Here is a 12,458-nt window from a genome sequence, read left to right on the forward strand (position 1 = left end):
TCTCTCTCTCTCTGTGTGTGTGTGTGTGTGTGTGTGTGTGTGTGTGTGTGTGTGTGACAGAGAATTCACCATGGCACACATGTGCAGGCTACAGTTGTTTCCTCCCACTGTTTTCCGTCCACCTTGAATGCAGGTCATCAGGCTTGGCAGCAAATTACTTTACTGATTGAGCATCTCAGTGGTGCTGAACTGTATATATTAAATTAGGAAATTGTATGATATAGTTCTATTTCAAGATGCCCAGAAACGTGTTAATAAATGTAGTAATGGATGTTTGCTTTCAGTTCTTCCTGCAGCTTCAACAGGCAGCACTGAATGTCTTTGCAGAGAATAATGCCCTCAGTAAGCTTCAGCTGGGACAATTAGCCTCCACTGAAAGCTCTATTTTCAACAATATGATTAATCTTTTAGAATGTTTAAAGCTTGATATGTTTACTCGCCAAGTAGACCATGTTTTTTTTCCTTTCCTTTCCTTTTATTTTATTTTACAATACTATTCAGTTCTACATAACAGCCACAGATTTCCTTGTTCTCCCCCTTCCTGCCCCCCTTCCATTCCCCCCAGCCCATCCCCCATTCCCACCACCTCCAGATCAAGGCCTCCCCTGAGGACTGAGATCAACCTGATAGACTCAGTCCAGGCAGGTCCAGTCCCCTCCTCCCAGATTGAGCCAAGCGTCCCTGTATAAGTCCCAGGTTTCAAACAGCTATCTCATGCAGTGAGCCCAGGACCTGGTACCACTGCCTAGATGCCTCCCAAACAGATGAAGCCAATCGACTGTCTCACCTATTCAGAGGGCCTGGTCCAGTTGGGGGCCCCTCAGCCTTTGGTTCATAGTTCATGTGTTTCCATTCGTTTGGCTATTTGTCCCTGTGCTTTATCCAACCTTGGTTTCAACAATTCTCGTTCATATAAACCCTCCTCTTTCTCGCTAATTAGACTCCCAGCGCTCCACCCGGGGGCCTAGCCATGGATGTCTGCATCCAGATTCCTCAGTCCTTGGATGGGGTTTCTGGCCCAACTATTAGGGTGTTTGGCCATCTCATCACCAGAGTAGGTCAGTCCCCGCTGTCTCTCAGCCATTGCCAGCAGTCTTTTGTGGGTGTATCTTTGTGGATTTCTGTGGACCTCTTTAGCACTTTGTTTCTTCCTTTTCTCATGTGTTCTTCATTTACCATGGTCTCCTATTCCTTGTTCTCCCTCTTTGTTCTTGATCCAGCTGGGATCTCCGACTCTCTTTCCCTCGACCCTCACCCTTCTTTGCTCCCACTCATGTCCAGGCTGTTCATGTAGATCTCATCCATTTCTCTGTCATTGGGTGATCCCTGTGTCTTTCTGGATCTAGAAAAAAATCATCCTGAGTGAGATGATGATCACCCAGACTCAGAAAGACAAATATAGTATGTACTCACTCATAGGAGGATACTAGATGTGGAACAAGGATGACTGGACTGCTACTCGCATCATCAGTGAGGCTACCTGGAAAACAAGTAGGCCATGTTTTGAGAGAAGTGAAAGGTGCTACAAAATTGTATAAGAAAGGTATGTCCTGCATGAGTCACCCTTTACATAAATTAGTAAGAGTTGTAGATGGCAAATTTTAGCTTTTGTAGAACCTTACCCCCAGTTTTGGAGATTAAACTTGGGGTTTTGTGTATGGTAGGTCCAAACTTTGGTTTTGATGTAAATCTTTCTAAAATCTGTTCTTTTGAAGAATTTACTCAGAATAAACAAGTGATAATCTGGATCTCATAGAGAATTAGCATATGATCTGGGATTGACTAGCTCAGTAAACAAAGTAAAGTGTACAAAGTAAAGTGTCCTGTAGTCTATGCCCTGTGCATGCTTGTATCTCATAATTTATTCTTCTGCCTTGATGCCCTAGTATGGTACCTGCATATAGAGTAATATAATCAATTTGGAAGTAGTATTAGTTTGTTTGCTAAAATCATAATATAATAATAACTGGAGCCTTTTTAATTCTAAAGATAAACTTTAATTTTTAAATTTACAACAATTGAATTTAGAGTATTTTCAAGGAAATATTTAATATTAAAAGTTAAAATATAAAGTAGATACATTTATTTCTGGGAGAGCTTTTAATATTAGACATTACTTTTTTTTTTAAACTCCAGAACTCACCCAGGACAGTACATTTCCTCAAATTTAAAATGATTTGTTGAAACCTTAAAGATATAAAGTGATAAAAAGTCATTCTGATGAAGGTTGTTTATTTTTCCAGATGGTTGACCTGGCTGTCTCAGTCTGAACAGGTAGTGATGTTCCTGTCCAGCTCAGCCTGCCCACTCTTGCTGACTGTATAGGATCATCTGCTTTAGCTGGAGCAGGAGCTTTATTTCTCCTTATTCAGAATCTTCTGGCAAATGCTTGTAGGGAAGCTGGATGCATACATCTATCAGGAGTCAAGTCAGCGGGTGCTGGGGGGCTGCACTGATGAAGGCAGCCATTACATGGATTGCTCTTTGTTTCAGATAATCCTTGCTAATCATTTCAATGAAGGAGGAGCAGCCCAGTTGCAGTTTGATATGACACAGAATCTTTTCCCTTTGTTTTCTCATTATTGCAAGAGACTGGAAACTATTTTAAACAGTAAGCCTTCCCAGGTCGAGAGAAAGCCTGAACTGACCTACTCTGGTGATAGAATGGCCAAACACCTTAATTTTCATGCTAGAAACCTCATCCAATGACTGAGGGAACCAGATGCAGAGATCCATGGCCAAGCCCCAGGTGGAGCTCCAGGAGTCCAACTGGTGAGAAAGAGGAGGGTTTGTATGAACAAGAATTGTTGAGACCAAGATTGGAAAAAGCACAGGGACAAATAGCCAAACGAATGGAAACACATGAACTATGAACCAATAGCTGAGGAGCCCTCAACTGGATCAGGCCCCCTGGATAAGGGAAACAGTTGATTAGCTTGATCTGTTTGGGAGGCATCCAGGCAGTGGGACCTGGACCTGTCCTCAGTGCATGAGCTGCTGTTTGGAACCTGGGGCTTATGCAGGGACACTTGGCTCAGCCTGGGAGGAGGGGACTGGACCTGCCTGGACTGAATCTACACGGTTGAACTCAATCCCCAGGGGAGTTTTTGCTCTGGAGGAGATGGGAATGGGGGGTGGGCTGGGGGGAAAGAGGGGGGGGAGGTGGGAGGGGGGAGGACAAGGGAATCTGTGGCTGATATGTAAAATTAAATTAAATTATAAAATAAAATAAAATAAAGAAAAACAGTAAGCCTAAGTCTAACCTTAAACATTGGTGAATCCGAATGTTAGAGGAGTTGACTTCTTTTTAACAATTTCAGTTTCATACATATTTGTTGTAATAACATCAATTAAAATCTGGAGCTGGAGAGATGGCTCATAAGTTAAAAGCACTTGATCCTCTTGCAGAAGACTGGGGTTTGGTTCTTAGCACTCACATAATGGCTTACAACCACCCATAACTCCAGTTCTCAGGTCTCTAACACTCTCTTCAGGCCTCTAGAGGCACCAGGTACATACAGGGTGCACAGACACATACAGGCAGAACAGGCACATAAAATAAAATTTTAAAAAATATAAAAATTAATTAAAACCATAAAACATTCATTGTGTATCTATTTTATTTTCAAAACACAATAGGGAAACCCAGATAATGGGTGTGATCCATAGCCTCAGAAAGCTGACCAGAACCATGTTTGACTTGCTTCCCAGCATCTGGTTTAATGCTATTTGCTTATTACTAAGAGAATAAATGGAAAATGAATGCAAGTATAATTCTGCCACCCACAGAAAATAAGAAATCACAGCTAGGTTTAGTGCCAGGTTATAGCCCAGAACAGAGGAAAATTAGTTTTCTTATAAATTTAATATTAGTTTTAATTTTAAGTATAGTTATATGAGAATTACTAGGAATCCAGTAAAAATTCACTGATTTAAAATTTACATTATGTATAGGGTTTGTGCAATTTGGAAACATTCATTTAAAACATAAAAACTTATGTTTGCTTATTTCAGGCAGCTATGATTGCTTCTTGTTTGCTTTTCTTTTTGTGAAATGGGATTGCAGGTATCCCTGACTGGCCTTGAATTAAGTATGTGGGCCTCAGAAATATGAAATAGGAATTCAGCTGACTATGACAAACCTGGAAGAAACCAAGGGCCCTTTCCAGATAATTAAGCCAAGACTTAAGGCTTTTGAATATTAGCCGTTTCCTGCTATGAATTTCATGTGTGCTATTATAGCTTTCCTGTTTGATTCTAAGAACTTCTAACAGTGTGTTTGACCATTTATTGGGCACAGTTTTCCCCTATATAATTAAGGTATTTGGATAACTTCCCCCAACTGTGTTAACAACAGTCACATAGGCAAGAATTTTTTCCTGGCTTTTGTGTTAAAATCAGATATGTCCTTTAGCAAGTATCCAGGGCCAAGGCCATCTCTGGACAAAAGCATTTTTATCTAAGATACCTCTCAAACATCCAAGGACAAACTGTAGATAGATAAGCATCCAGACCACTGTTTAGTCTCCTGAAAATAAGGTAAATACCCAGAGAGAGACAACTGCCAAGGCCAGGTAGATGTTAGGTACAAAGCCTTGTTTCTTGTGCAAATTTTGCTTAAACCCTCCTTTCTCCCATGGCCCAAGTGGTATCTCTAGACTTCCCCTTTAACAATTAACTCAGAACAAAAAGAGGTTTTACATACCAAGTACATCAAGCTGTGACACTATCTAGACAGTGAGTTCACTTTCTCTGCCCTGCCAGAAAATGGCACAGCTGAGATTAGGCTGAGACAGATATGCCTTCAAAGGAAAATGAGGCAATGTGACTTAGCAAATTATAGGCTCTTAACATTTTTAACTAACCATTTCTAAAAATATAGTTTGAGCTCATAGATTCCCTTTCTCAGATCTATTATCTGAATTTAGCCCTCAGTTGATTCTATTTCTCATTACTCATTTCCCTTTTGGGTTGCTAATGATAGCTCACAATTACTGCTCTTTGTGTGGATATTATCACCCCTCCTTTTGACCCTGGGGGAATTCAAGCCTGGTGACCTTGCCTTAGCCAGAGCATTGCTATTGCATGGGTATACAACTGTAAACCTCAGAGACTTGAGGAGGACTAGATTGGAGAACCAGAGAATGAGATGTAAGATGGGGAAGAACTCTATGGGTGAATTAAGATAGAACTTAGAGAGAACACCAGAAAATGTAGAGAGATATCAGGCACTGGGCAGTGGTGGCACAACCTTTAATCTCAGCACTTTGGAGGAGGAGGAAGGTGGATCTCTGTGAGTTCAAGGCCAGCCTGGGCTACAGAGTGAGTTTCAGGAGAGGCACAAGGCTACACAGAGAAACCCTGTCTTGAAAAGCCAGAGAGAGAGAGAGAGAGGAGAGAGAGAGAGAGAGAGAGAGAGAGAGAGAGAGAGAGAGAGATATGAGGCAAGAAAGGAGCTAAGTATGAGGGCAGAAAAGTAATTATGTAGAGAGAGAACTAACTCAGAAGAATAAAGTGAATGGACTAAAGATTTTTGTGTACATAGATTCTTTTCCCCAGAATTCCTCATATTAATTAATTTGCCACTGGTAGCATCTCTTCTGGAACTCTGGGAAAAGACTATAGAGGGGCTGGATCCCAATAGTCTTTGTTAATGCTCTGCTACTAAGCAGAGGATGACCCTGAATTTCTGATCCTCTTGCCTCCCTCTTCTGAGTGCTGTGATTACAGGTGCACAGCCTCCACAGCCTCAAGTCCTCACCCGTGCTTCATTCATGTTAGGCAAGCACTCTACCTAGTACATTAAATCTCCAGTGCTTATTTGTTTATTATTATTATTTTGGTTTTTTGAGACAGGGTTTCTTTGTGTAGCCATGGATGCTCAAGAACTAGCACTATAGACCAGGCTAGCTTTGAACTCATAGAGATCCTCCTGCCTCTGCCTCCTGAGTGCTAGGATTAAAGACATGTACCACTACTGTCCAGCTTTTTTAAATTATTATTTAAATTTTTAAATTTCATGTTCTTGTGTGTGGAGGCCAGATGACAACTTGTGGGAAATGGTTCTCTCACTTCTACCATGTAAAACCCAAGAATTGAATTCAGGTCATCAAGTTTTCCAGTAGGCACTTTACCCCTGGGCTATCTTACAAGCCTTCCTGTTTCTATTGTGGTTTTAGTTTTCTGAGACAAAGTCTCAGTATGTAGGCTTGGCTAGCCTGGAGCTCACAGTTTTGACCAGACTGTCCTGGAACTCAGAGAGATACTCCTACTTTTACTTCCTGAGTGCTGGGATTAAAAGTGTGCCACCATCTCCAACCTATTTATGTTTTTTTTTTTTTTTGCCTTTTCTGCTACATTCATTTTTATTACTTTTCTTTTTTTCCTATGTCCCAATTCTACCTAAAACCATTGCTATATTTAATAATCTGTTAACGTCAAACAGTGTACTGAGACAAAACTCTAGTGTTCTATTAATCCTGTACACCTTCTGTAGTCTCAGCATATTTAAAGGGCTAAATAGTAAGTCAATAGATAGTCGAAATGTCTGTGTAAACTCTCCAAAGGTCATGGTCATCCTATGGATAGGTGACACAGACGATCTCTCTTTCCCTTCTTTTTTGTCTTCCTAAAGAGTGTAAAAGCAACCTGGATTGTTCTGAATTTGAACATCAGTTCTGCATTACTCCTGAAAGATATCCTGCAGCCAGCTTCTGAGCACCTTCCTGCCACAGTAACCTTAAATGAAGTTGGAATTCACAAATTGGCCCGGCAAGATGTTGAGATTCTGCTTATTTTGAGGACAAACTGTCCTAACACTAGGAAATAATGTATCTTTGAGAAAAGGGTTGTTTAGCAAAGAAGACAGTTGGATTGAAGTTGCCTGATAAAGTTCTGATTAAATGAAACTGGACAAATGAAAACTTGGTAAAATCATTTGTTATCTTGAGTTATGATGTCACTAAAACACTGACCATGTTTCCTCTATCCTCCTGTTCCTAATGAAACAACAGAAAACTCAGCTGTGAGAAGCAGAGTAATTATACATTTGGAATTACAAATAGGAATGCAGACATCTGAAGACATTGTAAAAGCAAAGGTCAGCCATAACTGACCTCCACTTTGCTAATCAAGGGGAGCTGTTGTAGAAGGCTGAACACAGTCAATACATGTAGAAATACTAACTTACGGCTATATGTTGACAATTGTGGTTTCTGTATCCAGTTTGGGATTATACTATGTTTATATAAGAAATGCACAGTGAGCTGGGAGTGGTGGAAGACACTTATAATCCCAGCACTCTGATGGCTGAGGCAAGAGGATCACTCTGGGTCTAAGACTTGCCTGGGCAACATAGTAAGATTCTGTCTCACCAGAGCAAAACAAAACAAACTGCCATCAAACCAAAAACACAACAGTTTTATGAGATGGTGGTCTATCTATGGTTATTACTATTATTCAATTCTCGCCTACTTCCATTTAAGTATTTCTTAGTTGTATTTGTATGTGTATTCACGCACAGGTGTGTGTGTATTTGTGCATATGTGGGATATACATGTGTGTGTGTGTGTGCCTGTGGAGGTTAGAGTTCAACCTTGGGTATTGTTCCTCAAGATATCCACCTTGTTAAGGAGACAGGGTCTCTCACTGGGACTTTGGGCAAGACACAAGGTTCTTCTGTCTCTGCTTGCCCTAGACAGGCATTACAAGTGTAAACCATCATGTCAGATTTTACATGGGTTCTAGGGAGTTAATTCTTTATGCTTACTCGTCAATGGCAAATATTTTACTCTTTAGCACTAAGCAACTCCTTAGCTCTTCCTAGTTCCATTTCTTGTGACAATGACAATTCTTCTTCCTCTAGTTGAAACATTTTAGAGTCCAGATACTGCTTTAGTCATTTGCCTGTGGTAATAATTATGTAGCTGACAAGATAAAAATCCCCCCCCCTCTCTCTCTGTGTGTGTGTGTGTGTGTGTGTGTGTGTGTGTGTGTGTGTGTGTGTATTTGAGTCTGTGCAAGTGGAGGCCAGAGGTTGATGTTGAGTGTCTTCCTCAGTTGCTTCCCACCTTATTTTTTGAGGCAAGGTTTCAGTGAACCTGGAGCTCATTGATTTAGCTAGACCGAATGGCCAGTGAGTTCTAGGGACCTGCTTTTCCCGGTGCTTTTCAGACATGAGCAGCTATGCCCAGCTTTTGCATGTGAGCTGGGAACTTGAACTCAGGTCTTTATAGTTGTTCAACAAGGCCTTTACCAGCTGAGCCACCTCCTTGAGGTAAAACAAAAAAAATTTTTTTCTTTTTCCTCTTAACATTTCCTTGGTCTTGGGCTATGTTTTATGTGTGATATTAGAGATCAAACTTGGAGTCTTGCTCATGAAGGCAAGTCCTCCACCAATATCCTCAGCCCAAGCAATGAGTAAAGCTTTTACACAAATTGAGCTTAATTAAAAGATTTCTACACCTATAAAATTTCATTCTAGTCCCCCCCAATAAGGTATTTATTTACTACTCTCAATGCTGTGATATCTCAACCTAAAATTGTTGGGCTAAGAGCTGGAGAGATGGCTCAGCTGTTAAGAAACTACTCTTCTAGAGGATCTGGGTTTAGTGCCCAGCACATAGTAGTCACTCACAACAGGCTGTAACTCCAGTCCCATGGATACAATGCCCTGTATTTTGCCTCTGAGGGCATTGCATGCATGTGGTGTACAGACATACACTCAGGCAAACACTCATACACTTAAAATAAAAATAAATAAAATCTCAAAAAAATTAATAGTCAGGCTTACAGCTAGCCTTCATTGTTGATATTTACTTCACAGAAAGTAATTTTGAGAAAATACTTTAAGACACATTCTATTCTATTTTCTGAGAGAGAGAGAGAGAGAGAGAGAGAGAGAGAGAGAGAGAGAGAGAGAGAGAGATTGACTGACTTGCTCAGGCTGGGGTTGAACTTATGATCCTCCTACTACCCCCCACCACCACCAAGTACTGGGATCCTAAGCATGCATTACCATGCCTGCTATTACCTATTTAAAGTTATATCAATATGCAAATATGATTGTATATGTATAATGTGAGTGGGGGAGTGTCATCATGCATGTGGACATCAGAGGACAACTTTGTGTCATCAGTTTTCCCTTTCTGCCTTTATGTGAGTCCTAAGGATCAAACTCTGGATTCCTGGCTTACACGGGAAGCACTTTACCTACTCTGCCTTCTCACTGGCCCTACTCTATATTATATACAGAAATTTTTCCAATTACTGTGTTGACTAGCAGACTGGGCCTCCTTACTTCATGTCTGAGAATGGATGAGGTTTCCTTTTTTTTTGTCACGTTCTCTCTACATAGCTCTGCCATCTTGGAACTCACTATATAGAGCAGGTTATCCTTGAACTCATAGAGATCTGAGTGCTGGGATTTAAAGGCATGCTCCAACATGCCCCGCATTGATGAGGTTTTCTAATGAGAAAAGAACAAGGCTGCCTCTATAACTTCCTCTCTAACTCTGTCATTACTCCTCTCTTTCCCCAGGGTCAGTTTTCCCTGCTTTCACTCTGTAGTTACTAAAAATTAAGGGAAATGAAATATTTCACTCAAAAGATAGTGAGTGGTGGGTGGGGGATGGCTTAGTAGGTAAAGTGCTTGCTGCGCAACTGTGAGGACCTGAGTATGAATCCTCAGAACCCAGGTAAAGCTGGACACAGTAGGGTGGGCTCTGTTCCTACAGCAAGGTGGAGATGGAGAATCCTGTAAGGTTGTGAGCCAGTTAGCATGGGGTACACAGCACAGCATCACACAACAAAGACAAGGTGGGAGGTGAAAACTGACACCTGAGATCGCTGTGACCTCCACATGTGTGTCATGGCCATGCATGCACACAAACACATGCACACACATATGCATGCACTCACACTAAACAAGAAAGGGGAGTGGTACTTCCTGTGCTTGGTATTAATACTTCAAAATCATACCATGTTATTAAAATGCTAAAAAGCTTATGCTTTGTCCCTGAGTTTATCCAAAGTTATTAAATGTCTATTATCATTTAAAACTTCACCTGCCACACACAGACCCAAGTGTTTTCGGGCTGCAAAAGTGAGAATGAGAGAAGAAAAGAAAATTTATGAAGTAGAATCATTTTCACTAGAGAAAGTTATAGAGTAGCCTTACTCTGTAGGTCACACTGACCTTTAAATTGTACAAATGATATGCAACCTCTGCCAGAGGAATCCCCCATCACAAACATTGACATGATGTTGTCAGTAAAGAAAGGAAGTGTTCTATTAACTTTGTGATTCTCAGCTGTTCCTAAAGAGAGATTAAACTCTCTTGGCTTTTTTGCAAATAAATAGCTGAAATTCATTCTCATATGAAATTAAACTGTGGCACAAGTAGAAATAGTTGGATGTCTCTGTTCAAAGTACTGTGCCAGGAACTGAAGGTGCTGCGGGCCGCAGGAATATCATAAGAACTCAGCTGGTTATGGCAAAGTCACTACCTGGAGGAATCAGGGAATTCCTCCAGAGGAAGCCAAATCCCAAGGAGTTTTTGGTGTTACTTGGCTTGTTATATATCAGCTGTCTTCTGTTATGAAAATCATGTGTGCCTTCATAGTTTTCCCAATTGATTTTTCCCTAAGAAGGGCTAACAATGTGGACTTATTACTCTCTAGACATACACATTCCAGGCATTTGGAGAACAGCCTCAGGAAAGGCTTTCTCTGGAATCAGATATCTCCCCTAGCCACTTTCAAGGACTAAAGGAGACATCACCCAGGTGGTCACCCAATTTCCGAGGATTAACAGTGGTAACAACCCACAGGCGAATCTCCTGACTTAAGGTAAATTCCACAAGGGGACACCGCCTAGGTCAGGTAGACATTAAGTAATAGCTTTACACAATTTAGCTCAGACCCCTCCTTTCTTACAGCCTTACTAACTTTATAGACCTCTAACTACTTACCTAACCACTTCTAGGAATATTAGATAAACTTCTGTGCTAACAGCTATGCTCAGCCAGAACTCCCAGTTCAAGCCTCCCTGTAATTATCATTATTGGTAGCATCCGGCCAGGTCCATCACCGGATGGAGGAAAGTACCTTATCAGAGATACCTCTGTACTCTCTAAGAACAGACTTAAGCATCCAGGCTACCTGTTTGAGAAGGCCTGGTGGATGTGCTAATTAAGCTTAACTTCCTCCTTTCCCAAACCTTACCTCCAGTTCCAGATCTCCCTTTAACTATCACCAGAGGCATCTAGCTGTACACAGGTTGCCTAGAGACTGAGCACACTTTCCCCCACCCTGCAGAAAAACGGCAGACAGCTTGGACAGATAGGAGCCACAGGAAAAAGAAGACAGTTTTATTTTCACCCATTGACCTAGCAACTTATAGATTTTTAACATCCTTTACCAAACACATTTAAGGTTATAGTTGTGCACGTAAGACCCCTCTTCTTAGATATTACCCATATTTAGCCTTTAGTTGATTCATTAGTCACTTCCCCTTTGGGTCACAAATGGTAATTAACAACTAGTGCCCTTCTTTGTAATTCTTATCAACCCTCCATTTGATCCTGATAGTGGACAATCACTGCCTGAGGAAGTTCAGGCTGAGTGTCCTGGGTGGAGGGGAGGATTGTGATTTTGGGGAGATATATAACTGTAAAGCAGAGGACAGGACAGAGAAGAGAGAAGAGAATGGAAGAACGAGATGGGTAAGAACTTGAGAGGAACAAACTGAGATGGGGAAGAAGTAGATTGAAGGGCTACAGGAGAGTACTAGAGGAACAAGATGGAAGATGAGGAAGAGCCAGATGAGAGAGAAGGAGACAGGAGAGGAGATGATATGGGAAGGAACAAGATGGATGAGAACCTAGAAGGGACAGAACTATATGAAGGAATTAAGATAGAACATAGAGGGGACAGTAGATAAATATAGAGAGAAATCAGGCAAGAAAGGAGCTAGACATGAGAACAGAACTGAAGCTGTGTATAAAGGATGTTATGCCAGAGGAATTAAAGCAAGTGGACTATAGAACTCGGTGTGCTGAGATTATATTTCCTGATAATAGTCCTCGCCGTTAGTAGTTCTCTCTCCTGAGCCCCTGGGATGTATAATATTAAGGCTGGTCCCGCTAATATTATACAAGATGAAGGTTTAGTCTTCCATAAAAACTTAAGTACACTTATGTAATTGAACTCAGCAGTGCTCTACCTCAGAGGGCTGAGTGTCACAGTCTGGAGACTGGACCTGGCCTTTTTTTAGGTCCCCAGGTGATCTAATTTTCAGACACATATGGAAACCAGAAAGACAGAGGGGACAGCTAAGACACAGGGAACAAGAACAGTCTTCGACAGACGCAGTCTCCTGAAGAGGCAGCATGTTTACGTCTAACATAGAAGCAGGCTCTTCTATTGAACTGATTTTTTTTTTCTTTTTTTGGTTTTTCG

General features: G+C 41.2%; 1 pseudogene; it reads left to right on the forward strand.

Moving 5' to 3' along the window:
* Positions 1–266: 266 nt before the first annotated feature.
* Positions 267–6,829, forward strand: LOC114710600 (annotated as a pseudogene).
* Positions 6,830–12,458: the final 5,629 nt, after the last annotated feature.

The sequence above is a fragment of the Peromyscus leucopus genome, chromosome 5, assembly GCF_004664715.2.
Source record: "Peromyscus leucopus breed LL Stock chromosome 5, UCI_PerLeu_2.1, whole genome shotgun sequence".
NCBI lineage: Eukaryota > Metazoa > Chordata > Mammalia > Rodentia > Cricetidae > Peromyscus > Peromyscus leucopus.